Below are 14,421 nucleotides of genomic sequence, written 5' to 3' on the forward strand. Positions count from 1 at the left end.
ATCTCATCTCCTCAGCCCAGATATCACTCATATCATAATATCACAATCGATAAGGTTGCATATATTGCCTGAAAATGCTATCAGGGGTTTGGCTATATAGGCGTGGGCCTTTTCTGCACCAACTACAGAAACCCTGAATTCCTCTGCTCGGTGCCTGAACACCGAGTTTCTATATCAGACTGTTAAAATAAAACACACATGCATCGTCCTCTGCATCCTGGAAACAGCATTTATTAGAAGATATAGCCTACTTTAAGATGTTGTCAAATGCTCTAACAAGGCTATTGTATAATTGGTATAATAATGTAACAATCATGGCAAAAAGCAGCAATAATCAGGTTACATGAACAAGTCAGGAGAATGTAGGCCAGCTAATTAGCCCATACTGTTCCCTTAAAACAGCCTAATCACAAGTTTAGCGATTTATAACACGTGCACAACAGATGAGAGCTGACTGACTAAAATAGCTTGCTATATTATTTCGTCTTTTAGGTATTTTTAAGATATGTGTTTTTGCGTCTTGTTTTGCTTCTTTAAATTAGGCTATTAATGAAATACAGCTTATCCTAAATGAAAATTAACTTATATGGCCAAATGATGTAGTCTAACTAATAACATTCAAATAATCAAAAGATTAGAAGATTGTGAAACATTGTTGTTGCTGAACATATTAAGAATTAAAATAATGTTATGCTCCTATACACTGTCTGTACAGGATTGTAAAGCTATAACAGGCCTACTTTATAAAGAGAACGCTTCAGTAAATGTGACAGTAAAAGAGACTTACATAGTGGACATTTTCCAAAATGTGAACGTTTTTAAAATGTCTAATTAATTTCCCAAAAACACAGCCACTGCTCTCAAAATATCATGTTCGACCCAGCTCTACTCGCGAAAGATTTTACGCACGTAGGCCTATTACGGCCTGACTAATGAGGATAACTGGGGGAATAAAGCCGTGACTGACACACACCTGCATTCATTTTCAAATTGGCTTTAATGATTTCAGATTCCCGCCTCTCTCTCTCTCTCTCTCTCTCTCTCTCTCTCTCTCTCTCTCTCTCTCTCTCTCTCTCTCTCTCTCTCTCTCTCTCTCTCTCTCTCTCTCTCTCTCCCTCTGAGGCGGAGTTTATCCCTCCGTTCACCGTGTGGACTCTGCACTTGTCAGTCGCAGCTCGCATGTGTGAGGGAGAGGACACATGCGAGTCTATAGAGAGATAGGACACTTTGTAGCTTGAATACTCTGCTCTTTTACACCATTTTCTCTCATCGGGTGCGATCAGACACACAGGCTCTGATAACACGGAAAAATCCAAGGCGGAATTTGAAATAGTTGGAGGATATTGACTGTAGTGGAGTGGAGTTATAGCCTGATGTGCAAGTAAGTGGGATGCTGACTTAAAATATGACTGGTGTAGTTGATGTGAAAATAGCCTTAATTCTGATTAAGAGGGCTGTTGTGTATTTCATTTCATTGATTGTGGTTTTGTGTTTCCCAGAAATTGAAACCTACATTATTGAATGCTGTTGAATGATGGGAACTTTGCTTATCAGGCCTGATGCGGTAGAGTAATAGCTCAAATCTAGCCACAGTGTTGACCAAAGGCAACCCATACTCCTAAAAATGTAGTTTATAAATTGCAAAAGGACGAGGTTGTGTGTCTGGCCTTTAGCTACATGCACTTGTGATGCCTTGCAAAACAAAATGCTGATTTAGCACCAAATGGTGACACTCATAGGCTACAGCGTCATGTGTTTAATTGTGGCGATGCCAATAAACGTTGAAGAAGCTAATGGTGTGTGTGTGTGTGTGTGTGTGTGTGTGTGTGTGTGTGTGTGTGTGTGTGTGTGTGTGTGTGTGTGTGTGTGTGTGTGTGTGTGCGTGCGTGTGTGTGTGCGTGCGTGCGTGCCTGTGTGTCAAACTAGTCAATGAAGCCAATACAAGTGTGTTTTACTGTAACTTAATTTCACCTCTGTATCATGATATAATAATATGATACATACATGGCCTATATAAAAGCTTATATTCTGTTGCTGCTCTCTTACTCTCTCTCTCTCTCACTCTCCCTCTCCCTCTCTCTTTCTCTCTTCCACCGTGTTTCTCTCTCTATCCTCGCTTCTCCTCTCTCTGTTTGTACCGGAGAGGCGGCCCCTTTAAGAGACGACGGGTTAGTTTGTGTCTTTGGTTATCTAGCTGTATGAGTTTTAATTTCATAAAGCTAGAGAACCGAAAGTACGAACTGACGCCGAGCACTTCGGAGCCCGGGGCTTCCTCTCGCTTCGGCGTGGAGGAGGAGATGGTGCCGGTGCGGGCAGCAGCAGCAGGAAGAAGAAGAAGCAGGAGGGACGGATGCTGAGAGAGGCTGCACGCGGGGAGTAGTGATGGTGCTGGTGGGGGGGGACTCCGCTGGTCCAGAAAGCAACACCGGCGTGATTTTTAATGTTGGTCGTCCGCCTCTTCTGGACAGGTGCTGGCACGTTCACAGTAGCCACCTGCGTGTCAGTGAGCGTGTATGTCGCTGCTTTTAGGGTTCGTGTTTTGGGCATCGCGGTGATGCTGGGGCCTATTGAGGATCAATGAATCGGCTGCTCGCTCAACTTTAGCACACGAGCTAGTGATGCATGTGGGAAAACATACCGAGAACCCCGCAGCGCGTGCTGTTCTGTAGTTGTCCTAAATATGTGGGTGTTATAGGCCTACCATTAATATCTTGAGGGGTTAGACAGAAATAGTTGAAGGATTCGTACGATTGCTCAATCCAGGACTCACGTATAATGGTGTTGGCAGCAGCAGCCTATCAAGTTTAGGATCTCACATGTTGCTTATGGGTGTTTTTGTCGATCTAGAAGTTGCCTACATTTAAGTCAATAATTGCTCTGTATGAATTTATCCTGCAGAGCTGCATCCACTGCAGACTCCCTGACTCCTCTGATACTGAGTGTATTTCCTTTATAGGCTAAGTGATATCCCCTGGCTGTAATTTACTTGACATTAGGAGTGTGATGTATAATTGGATGCACATGTAGATCACTTGGTGCAAGATGAAGCCTTATTAGAGCTTATGGGCTGGACTGTGTGTGCTATCATGCCTGATAACTACACAGTTCTAAACACAGTTTTTGCACCATTTCAGTGTCGACCCGAGTGGGTTGTTTGGTTCTTTGCTACCCAACCAGAACCTGCAGGGTACAACACATCAAAATCATATTGCATCAGTCACTGAGCGCAGAAGAGACTGCGCACAATCCTCATCAGTTGTTTTCGAACGTGCTTTCATCACTGAAACCGAGTTAGACTTGGCAGATATGTTCAAATTTGTGTTTCGCTGGGTGGATTATTTTTGTTTGCCTGCTAGATAAGAACAAAATAGGACATCGGCTCAGAGTTTGATCTATTCTTAGAGCAGAATCAGCAAGCCTTGGAGATGAGTGAATATCCCTGAAGACCCAGCATGCTCTATTTAGACCATGACTGACAATATTTGATGTGCGCAGTTAAACAAGAGAGCCTGGATCATGTGTGACTGCATGTGTGTTGTTGAAGTTTGCATATGAGAGCCACTTTGAGCCACTTTATACAATTTGACATCCACGTCCTCCATCTTGTAGTGATAAATAGCAAATCAGGGATTAAAATATTATGCGATTATGCAATCTCTATCTGCAATCTCTATCTTTGTGTTTGATTCCACGGCCGTAGTGATGATTTTTAGAATGTATACTCTAAAACTAGGCTACTTTATTTCGCGTACAACATTTTTTTGTGTTGAATCCTGTATTTCAGTAGCTTAGCAACTGGGATGCTGCTCAGATGAAGCATGCTATATGCTATTGCTTTGTGGTATAGTTTCCCACTTAGTGTGGATTGCTTCTACATCACATTTCACAATTTTGGCTTTTCGCAAACATTTTTATCAAGCTTGAGTTATTGTTCATGGAACAGAAAATGTCTTTAACCTCGCAAAGAGGCAAAATAATGTGTCGTGCATGGGAGAAAACACCAGGCAAGTTTGGTGGAGGGCTGTTAGCTGCAAGGTCAACAAAGCCGCAGTTAATTCCCCTTTTTATTTTCCTCCACTCTCTTGCAAGCTACTTATTTATGCCTGAAATATGTGGTTTTATTAAAAATGAGAGCTCACACAGACTGATTCTCTTTTCTTTTGTCTTTAAAGGAAAATGCCGCCAATGTCAGCCCTGAAGTTTGCGTCAACTCCCAATGAGAACAAATTGCCACCAGACAGGATGAGGAGCATCAGTCAGCCTGAGGTAAATAGTTAAAGTAAGAACACATGCATGTAGGGAAGCGGTTGAGCTGTCATCTCCATATGAGCAACAGTCCAAGTTGTTGCCACATGCACATAAGCAGTTTGCTTATCCTGCCCCACATATTTTCTATAATAACAGTAAGTCCATGGAGTTAAGAGGCAGGTTCAGGTCAAACTTGAAGATGCTGGAGGCTTGCATATTTAATTTAATTTTAGCCTTCATTCTTTAGCGAACGATGCTGCGGCAATGCTGGTGGTTGATTGTTGTCCATATTTTGAAGAGCTGTGAGGATGGTGTTGTGTGTATGTGTATGTGTGTGTGTGTGTGTGTGTGTGTGTTAGGGGGGGATGAAAAAAAACAGAGAAAGAGAGACATGCTGAGCCTTAATTTTGAAATATTGAGAATTTTGTATTTTGCATCAAGTGCGCTGTAGTAACCTTCTTATTCAAAGGAAATGAGGACTTAGGAGGGACATTTCACTGCCAGTGTTATTTGTGCACAGTGTAAATGTCAGTTTTATATCATTCATGTATACATCGGAATATATATACAGTACATACAGTGGGGAGCTGCAGTAAAGTGTAGCCTACAGCAACAGTGTAAACGGTGTGATTTGAGCGGGTGAAGTAAGAGCTTCATGTTGAATTCCATCATTCCTTTGAAGTATTAACATTTCCTACATTGCGCATTACCCCCCCTCCCCCAGCCTCCTCCTCACACACACACACACACACACACACACACCTCTCTTTCATTCACATACACTCAGCGTATTATCCCTTTAAACACTATGATCCCATTTGTCAGGTAGAGTGTATGGAAGGTGCAGGGGAGGTGGCCGTGTAATCTTTGCTGCGGTTCTTTATCCCGTTAGGAGAGCACAGGCAAGGTTTGGACCTGCTCATGTGGAAAGAGCGTTTGGGTGGCTCTGTCCTTTTTGGCCCTAATGCCTTGACGAGCCACCCTCCCCTTGTCAAAAGTCTCCTGATTATTGTTGGCAAAGTAAACCATTTGCATAAAGGTATAGCACATGCATAATTTAGCAACGGCAGCATTACGTAAGTCAAAGCGCTGGAAAATACCGTACACTGCCAAGGAAACCTATTGTACAATCAGCGCGGTGAGATGTTTTTGGTTCCACATTAAAATTTCCAATTTTAAGGCTTCTAAGAAATACAAAAACTGAGCTCAGGAGATGTTATTTCAGTTCTTTTTACAAGATCACAACAGAAACACTCCTAGCTTAAAGTTTTTTTTAGTATGTTCCCTCCAATTCCTCATTTAAGAGTTCATCATTAGGAATTAAACAATATTGTTAGCAAGGTCAAATCGTCATGGTTCCACAACCTTGAAACTCTATATAAAGCTCAGTTATTCAAATTCAGTTTGGAGTTCTTTGAGTTGCCCAGATTTTCCCAAGCTTTATATTAGCATATGCAAGGGGCGGCCTGTGCTGCTGTTTTCAAAAGTGGATGTAAATTATAACCTCAGTATTATACAGGCTGATAGGAGATAAATCTCTGCAGTAATGCATTGCAGCGAATGGGGGTGGGATAGTGGGGTGCTGTGGAGGGGGGGGTTGATGTATGTGTGTGTGTGTTGTGTGTGTGTGTGTGTGTGTGTGTGTGTGTGTGTGTGTGTGTTGGGTACTGTACAATAGCCAGTGGCAGATGGAATACATCTAGCAAAGCACTTGCTTATAGTCATGCTAAACTCTCTTTTCACTGGTTTTTAGTTTCTCCAGATTTATGGCCACATTTTGAAAAAAAAGGAGACATTTTAAGAGGGAGATGCATAGAAATAGAAATTTTAAGACAGTTGCAATATTGGTTTAATAGTTTTGCAAGTGTGCACACATCGTTTTAAAACAAATATTAACACAGGGAGATTACTAAGTCGAAATTTGCACTTGTGCGGTCCAAAAGGCTGAGGGGCTTCAGGCCTCACGAGCAGAGTGGAGATCCCTTTGGAATCCCTATGCAAACTAGGGCTTGAATAATGAGATGTATTTATGAAGGGCTGGGAAGGGGGTCCTGCTTTTGAAAGCCAGTAGGCCGGAGCCTGAAAGGGATGGGAAGAGGAGGGGGGAGTGGGAGTCGGACAAGGGGGAACAGGGGGGTGTGTGTAGATGGGGTACAGGGGCCCCAAGCAGCCCAGGCCTCGGCTGAGGCAGCTGTGAAAAGGGGTCCCGTCTTTTTCCCACGCCCAGCAAGACGCGAAACACTGCCGCAGCTCGCTAGGGTCAAGTCCCATCGCTAATATATACACACACATACATACACATGCATGCACACACACATAGAGGGAGAGATGTGTGTGTAAAAGTTGTGCAAATTAACAAGCTGTCTGGGAAGCTCTGTGACATGGGGGACACCTGCTATTCTCCCAGAATGCTTTGCACTCTCATCAGGGGCCACTGGGCTTGATGGGACAACAATCGGGTCATAACTTCAACTTGAACTTAAAATTTTGCTGAGGATTGAAAAGAGGCTAAATTATGATTTCTTTATCTTTCTTTCTTTTTGCTTTTTGAATGCATTTGATTTGCTTCCTATTATTGATACAGTGTCATACAGTATACAGTATAGATTTTTTTTTTTATGTTTTGATGCAAAACATTTGGAGGCAGTTTTGGAGAAATAGTGCGATATTTTTTACTTTTGCAGTTGTTGATGAGTCCATTCACTCAGTCTGTGGAGACAAACTTGGCCTTGTGCTTGAACTGTCAACTTGGCATTGTCTGCCTACACACACACACACACACACACACATGCACATGCACACAGCTTGCTTCAAGGACACACAAAAGAAAAATTTAAACATGAAATGGAGGAGGGTTGGAGGAAGATATGGCAACTATGGCGGAATGTTTTTGGAGCTGAACTCTGAGTGTGACCTTCTGTTCTCCTCTCAATAAGAGCTGAAAGACAGAGAATACTGATCGCCATCTCATTTATCAGGACAAAACGAGTGCTCTGCAACACTATTTAGCATGAAAAGAAAACAATTTATTTAGTTTATTTTCAGCAAGCCTGGGATTCATCGGTATCTCATTGTTCCACATTTTGTATTCTGCTTGTTCCAGTTTGTGTAATCGCTCATTCATGTTTAAGAGCTGCGTTTCTCGTGCAGCTTCTCTTTTGCTGCCTTCACCCATGAAGCTGGTGTCACACCCATTCCATTCCCTCTGTCTCTCTCTAGATAACGGCACACCAATCAAATTGGTGCAGCACTCAGTTCCCTCCCCGTTCCCCGCTGCACCAGACCTACACAGAGCGGTGTCACACTAACTCAGGTCCCCCTTCCTTCTTAAGCTCCTTGCTTTAATTCCTCCCTGTGAAAGACACTCCTGCTATCTCTCTGAGTCTATTACCAAGCATCCTCTCGTTTTTTCCTCTCCCTTTCTCCTGCCTGTCCCTCCTTCTCTATCTCCTTCTCCCTTCCTTGTTACCACCTTCCCTCCTATTCAGATGAGTTTCAAATAAAGAGGGGGGACCCTTCTAATTAGCTCTGTAAAGATGCTTTGTCGCGGCCAGTGTGGCCACCAGTGTGTGCATTGAGAGGGGATGTGTGACAGCTAGTGTTAGCACTGAGAAAGTGTGTATGGGCTCTTAATGAGGTTTGTTAGCCGAGTGTGTATCCTGCTGTTTGAATACACCCTCGGCAGCCTTTGAAGGAACAGAGATGAAGAGAGCGAGGAGGAAAGAGGAGTCTTTCAGCGTGGCAGGTTGCAGAATGCAGATGATGCATTATGCTCAGTGTGGTTTCCATTTGAACCGCAGATGAGAGGAGAATAATGCTTTACTCGCGTGTTGGGGGGATTTTCTTCGCCTCCGAAATTTGTAGCGGCTCCAATAAAACCTCTGTGGATTAGTTCTCAACAGATGCTAAAGTAGAGAAACTGGATGTAGGAAATGCTGTTTTCTAGGAAATGTTGCATTTACTGGTTTAGCATGAAAGAAGGTGACACTTTTGGAAACTCAGCTAACAGTTTTCTGATGAATGGGAGGCCGGGGGCAGAGAGGGAGAGAGAGTGATTCAGCTCATCGTTTTTGTGGTTGTGAGTGGAAGCCGGCTCACTAAAGACGAGAAGGCCTGTCAGAAATCATTATTGTGCAGCTTTAGTATGAGGCAACCTAATGCTTGTTTCAGAGTTTTCTCTTCTTTTTCAAGTCTAAAGAACGAGGACTTGCATGTTGTGAAGGACAATGAAGGGGATGGTTAAAATAATTGGTGATCAACTGGAAACAGTTAGAGGAAACAGATATTTTGACAAAATGCAGAGGAGAGGTGGTGGAGATTAGAGATAGCTGGAAACAGATGAGAGCTGGAGGTGGAGGGTAAGAGAGAGAGAGAGAGAGAGAGAAAATAAGAAATGAGGGACCTGCTGGGCCTGCCTGCTGCCTCAGAGATTGTAAACTGTCACTCAGGATGCAGACAGACAAGCACGACAGACATCATTTCCCCACATTACCTTCTACCACTGAAACTGCTTCGTCCATGCAGCCCCTTCTGCTTTCCCTTTCTTTTTCCATCCTTCACTTCCAGGTGTTTTTTTTTTTTTTTTTGCCTGTGCACATGCATGAATATGAACCGCCTAATCCATTTCCTCTATCTTCCTCCTCTCGCAGCTCCTCCACCACTTTCTCCACCTCTCTCTTTTATCGTTGATGAAATGAGTCGGCTCGCGGTATACTCGCCCCTCTCATTGTTCGATGGTTCGTTGCCTCTCCATAGGAGGTACAGAGTGTTTGGGATCTTTCCCCTGTTTTACCAGTTTACCAGTGTAATCCTTTACTCCGGCACAATGAGCTCTCACTCCAGCCACAGGATTCTATTAGACTCCCAGAGAGACACAGGATCTCCATAAACATTTTCCAGCTACCCCTCGCCACCTATACCGCCTTATAGCCTCAAACACCGCCAAACTGATAGCTTCCTTCATACATTTCAAGCAGGAACTCCCCACCCCCCTTTTGTGTAGCCAGAGAAGATTTTACCTGTCTGGGAAAGGAAGGTGGAATAAAAGCAAGCACACTTACATTACCAAAGGCTTGTTAACGCTGTCAGCTTCACTCCCAAAACAGTGTTCCTTTACAACCGCAGAGTATATAACAAGCAGCTGCAAACAAGCAAATGCTTGTTATATGGTCTTTGGAGGAATGCTTAAGATGTTTAAAAAAAAAAAAAAGAAAAGCTGAAGCCATTGAAGGATGCGATTTCTATTCTCTGCTGCAAACATGATGCCATTAAGGTGTGCAGATAAACTGCCCAATCTGTCATTTGCTGGTTTAAGCAAAACGGCTCATTTTGAACTGTTGCCCCTTGGCTAAATGTTGAATTATCCATTAGAAATAATAAGATGGACAACATGTAAAACCAAGCCAAGAGAAAGCAGAAGAAACATAAGATCTAGACTGACCATACATACAGGCTGATGATGATTATCTCGCATAACGTAAGAATAATGATACAGAATATAGCTAATTATCCTTGAGAGTTGTGTAAATATTTAAGGGACGCCTGATTGCTGCTGCGATGTGTTTGTCGATGTCTCCGTTTTGTTCTTCAAGTCCAAAGCCATGGGTCACAGGGCTCCTTTCTGCTCCCCTCCTCATACACAAACATATCCATCTATCTCCTGTCCGTCCCTCTCCTCCTGCACCCCCCACCCCTTCCTTTCCTCCCATCTTGATAATGCAGGCCTTTTCTTTTTCTTGCTGGGTGGAGGGCTGCCCTGAACCAACATTGTCCCCTACGCCGGCTCTAGTGGGGGGCCCTATTGTATGTGAAGGAATGGGGGAGTTAACACCCATGTCTGAACCCTCTCAATGGGGGCATTGTGTCTGAATCATCCTCCAGCTCACCCAATCTCACCCCACCTCACTCCCCTGCTCAGGCCAAGCCAGGGGCTACTCCGGGTGCTCCCCCATTATAAGATGAAAACATGCACATAACAGCAAACTCAAATTCCCAAGCAAACCATCCCATAGCTGACCCTGGCCGCGTTAACCCGTTACCTTCTGTGTCCTATTAATTTTCCAGCAAACCACACTGATCTGAATGTGTGTTGGCTGCTGGTTTTTACAGAAAATGGGGGCCAGTGGGTGCACTGAAGGAGGCCCCTGCGATTGGTTTTTCTTATAGAAAAGAACAAAGCGACACATAAAGGACTATGTTGTATTAGCATGATAACAGCGTACAGAATGCTTTCAGAAAATTTCAAGACGCACTGCAGTGAAGGAATCCATGCAAATTATTCGTTTAGTATCAAAAACGTTATGCTCATTGTTTTATCTATGCCAGTTGTAAGACATTGTCAAAAATGACTAAACATATTGAATTAATGAATGTCAATAGTATTGCCAAACAGTGTCGGTTATGTGTAATAGTTTTAACGTGAATGATTTATATTTATGGGAAGAAAAAAACAAAAACATTTTTAAATATGAAGAGAGATGATGTGCCTGTGTTTCATGCAGTATGCTGAGCATTTTTATTTATTTCTGTACAGCAGCGAGCGCCTTGGGGCAGGTTACAAAAGAGCAAGTTGGCGTTTTCTTCCCACATATTTTTAATCAAAGTGTTAGTGTTTACATTTGCATTTGCATTGAGCAGAGGGACGCTGAATGCCAAAGGTGAGATTTTGAAAAACACTCTATTTTCCCTTTTTCAGATGGAAACACGGGTGGGTGGTTGGAAGGCTGGATAAAGGCTGGTAGATGACTGAACTCAGAGACCCGGCGCAGCTCATCATCATTGCCATGGGCTCTCGTCTTCCTCCTCTCCTCCTGTGGCCCATACCTCCATCCAGGGGTGCAGCAGACCAATGTGAAGCCCAGGCGGGGAGCTAGTGAGTGGGCTGGGAAAGATGGAGAAGGTCCCTGAAGGCTCGAAGCACCTCTGGAGCTACCGGCATGCAGGAGAAATCAATATAAAAACACAGAGCACAGCTCTGAGTGGGGCTTCCTGTGTTAGTCTGTGGCCTAGGGGCCCGCAGACCTCCAAAGGACAGGCCCTGTGTGGCCCTCTCAGCTGCAGCCCTGGCTCCTCAGACTGGACCTCAGTCCCAATCTTCACTGGCTGTGTGTGGTTCTGCTGAAGGGGATCTCTCCCCAAATAATATCCAGAATGTTGAGGGACCGCCGACAGGGATATTCCTTTCTCTTGATTTTTTTCCCCCCTTCATAAGATTGACATATCCCCCACCTTGTGCCTCCGGCTGTTTAAAAAAACAGTTTGGGAGTGCTGCTTTTGACTTACTCTCCAAGCTCAACTCGCCCGTTGTTTATTCCCCAACCAGTTTTTACATTTGACAAAGAGACAGTACCGTCTTTATTTTCTCTTCCACTCCTGGCTTGCTGTTACTATGTTGAGCTGTAACATGTGTCTGTTAAAACCGAAAAGATTACTGGCACATGAAGTATGATCATCTTTTTTTTTTTTTTCTCCGTGATGTCTGTTATTCAATTCCAGACCGTTAAAGACAAAAAAAATTGACTGAATAAAGAGGGAAAAAGATGGCAGAGCAGAGAGATTTCCCACCTTGTAGTGGAGATGGCAAAATGGCAAGTATCTCTCTTTAGCACTTCACATTTTCCACTCTGTGAACAATGTCCAATGTGCTCTCATTACTTTATACATGACCTAAAAAAGTGTGTGTGTGTGTGTGTGGGTGTGGGTGTGTGTGTGTGTGCGTGCACGTGCGTGTGTGTGTGTGTGTGTGTGTGTGTGTGTGTCACTTGCGTAACTTGGCACCCTGTTTGGTTCAGAGGGGATCATTTAAGGGATGATAATTAGAGCTGTAAAAGGTGTTTATTTAACTCCTTGAAAGGTTTGGTAGTTAGGTTAATTAACTAATAATACAAATTAATACTTTTTTGCAAAGCCTACTGAATCATAAGATGCCACTCAAATCTGAACATTTAGACCCATAGGAGAGAGCTACTCTCTGTCTATACATTTTCCCCAACAGAGAGCTCTGTTTGTGTGTAAGAATGGGCTGTGTATGCTTGGCCTTGAAAGTGTTTGCCAGCGAGCAGCAGCAGTGTGCACCCACAGCTCCCAAACTGCTGCCGTCGTCACAGTGATGCAGTGTGGTTGTTTCCATCCAGATGGGCACAGCTTCAGACAAAATGGCCGCCAGTCTCTCCCTCTGCCAAAGATGGCGGGCGTATCTCTGTTGTCTGCCATCTGTGCGTCTGTTAGCTGTTGTCGAATGCAAATCGAGGCTAATTGCATTTGCATAACCTCCAACCATCATGTCGTTGGCGTGTGCTGATAATTGCTCCTATGAACGCGGCGTAGCGGCGAGCGAGCAGGAGTGAAGCGATGTTTTATAGTGTATTTGCTGCCGTTTGTTTTTCTCTGGCGAGGATTCGCACACTGAAATGTATTTGATAGGTGTTCGGTGCGTGTGAGATCAGGAGTCTGGTCTTACTGTGCCATATGGTGTGTGTGTTTGCATGTGATTCCCTCGCATGCAAATGTGACACTGTACAAAAGATTAAGGCAAGCCTTTTTTTTAATCAGATAGCGCTCTGTCACACATGCACAGATGAGTTTTTTTACACACGGACATACATAATGCACCAATGAAAGCATTAAGCAAACAGAGGAGATCAGACATGCACACATACTCTAATTAAAAAGGGATCCATAGGCCCAACAAACTCCAGACAGACAGACCATAATAGTCTCATTTTCATGCACATGGGTGTCTGGTTACCATGGCACTGAACAAATCATGGGGTGACTGATTTAGCTAGAAAAGGGCTGCATATTAAACCTATAAATAGGCGGTGTCACACAAAAAATTGCCGCCTGAAGAACATGTAGCGTTGAAGTATCATATCAGTGCTATTTTCCCAAGAATACACCAGCAGACAACTGAACTGCTTGTCATCTTTTTGAGACTCTGAAATAACCTGAAAAATATTGAACACGCATCTCATAACTTGGCAAAAATAACGTTCGGAGGCGTTTATGTAGTCAGAGGATTGAAGCGTTGTATAAATGAATATGTCACATTTCTGCATTTCGGCAGTGCGACGTTTTGTGGTCGCATTTGATCGAGCAGGTCTTGTTTTTGGGGCGTTAATTCATGCGATGAGAGCCGTCTGAGCGCCTGAGTAACAAAGCAGTGCTCGTATTTGCATTTGCCCATCAAGGCAGCTGCTGTGATGTACAGTTAGGTCTACTGTGGGCAGCAAAATGGCGGTCACGCGTATCATAGGGTCTGTCTGCTGGTCGTGGGAGCTGAGGAGAGGAGAGGAGAGAGGAGGGGGATGAGGGGGATTTTTGGGGCGTCTGGTTCAAGTTAGAGAGAGGGTTGCGGGGTCTAGACTGTGGGGTGGGGGTCGCTCATAAGGGGAAGATGGAGCGGGGGTGGTGGTTGAGAGGTTATTATTTGAGAAGGGGGCGTCTGGTTTTAGGAGGAACAATTAATGAGGGACTGGAGGGGAGGGGGGGTAGTTTGTCTGCATTTATGAACATGTGTCTGCGTCTTGGCCATTTGCATAGAGCGATCAGGGCGTCCATATGCTGTGCAGCGAGGCAAATTCAGTCACAGTCGTTTGCACGCCTCTCAAGGTCTCCCTCACATGATCTGAACGAAAACCCGCCAAGTGTCGCACCCCTTCCACATCTGACATTATCTGTCGGAGAGCAGGAAACGCGCTCTACCCCATTCCTCACAATAACACTCAAACGCTCCTACTATACCGCAAGCCTCATGGTAGCCGCATCACTGTTTCTGTCTGTTACGCCAGCCAGTGAGGAGATGCGGAGCTGCTCTCAGCCAATGACAAGCGGTAAAGAATCAGGAAGAGGAAGGAAAAAGTGAGGAGAGTCGTGAGTTTACCCTTGAGGTGCCGGGGAGAGAGAATCAACAACACAGCTTCAACGGGAAGGAATCGAAGAGAGGGAAGCAAAGGATAGTGGGAAGGAGGGAAGCAACACGATGATAAAGCAATAACATAATATTCCAAACATAAAGCACTAAAATAGGAAACAAAGCCATTTATTAGAAACTAAAATTGTTGACTGTGTAGACTGTGACATTTCCTTTGTGTGCCAGTCAGGAACGGGAGCGTAGAATATTTACACATGGATTGGTGGCGGAAGAAGGGAAAGAAAAGCCTCCCTTCCACTGAA

General features: G+C 44.1%; 1 long non-coding RNA gene across 1 annotated transcript; it reads left to right on the forward strand.

Moving 5' to 3' along the window:
• The first annotated feature begins 1,156 nt into the window (after positions 1-1,156).
• LOC120569009 lies at positions 1,157-11,834 on the forward strand. Its single transcript, XR_005640824.1, has 3 exons — positions 1,157-1,381; positions 4,173-4,266; positions 10,943-11,834. It is a non-coding gene; the product is annotated as an uncharacterized LOC120569009 (long non-coding RNA).
• Positions 11,835-14,421: the final 2,587 nt, after the last annotated feature.

Source organism: Perca fluviatilis, chromosome 11 (genome assembly GCF_010015445.1).
Source record: "Perca fluviatilis chromosome 11, GENO_Pfluv_1.0, whole genome shotgun sequence".
In the NCBI taxonomy this organism is placed as follows: Eukaryota; Metazoa; Chordata; class Actinopteri; order Perciformes; family Percidae; genus Perca; species Perca fluviatilis.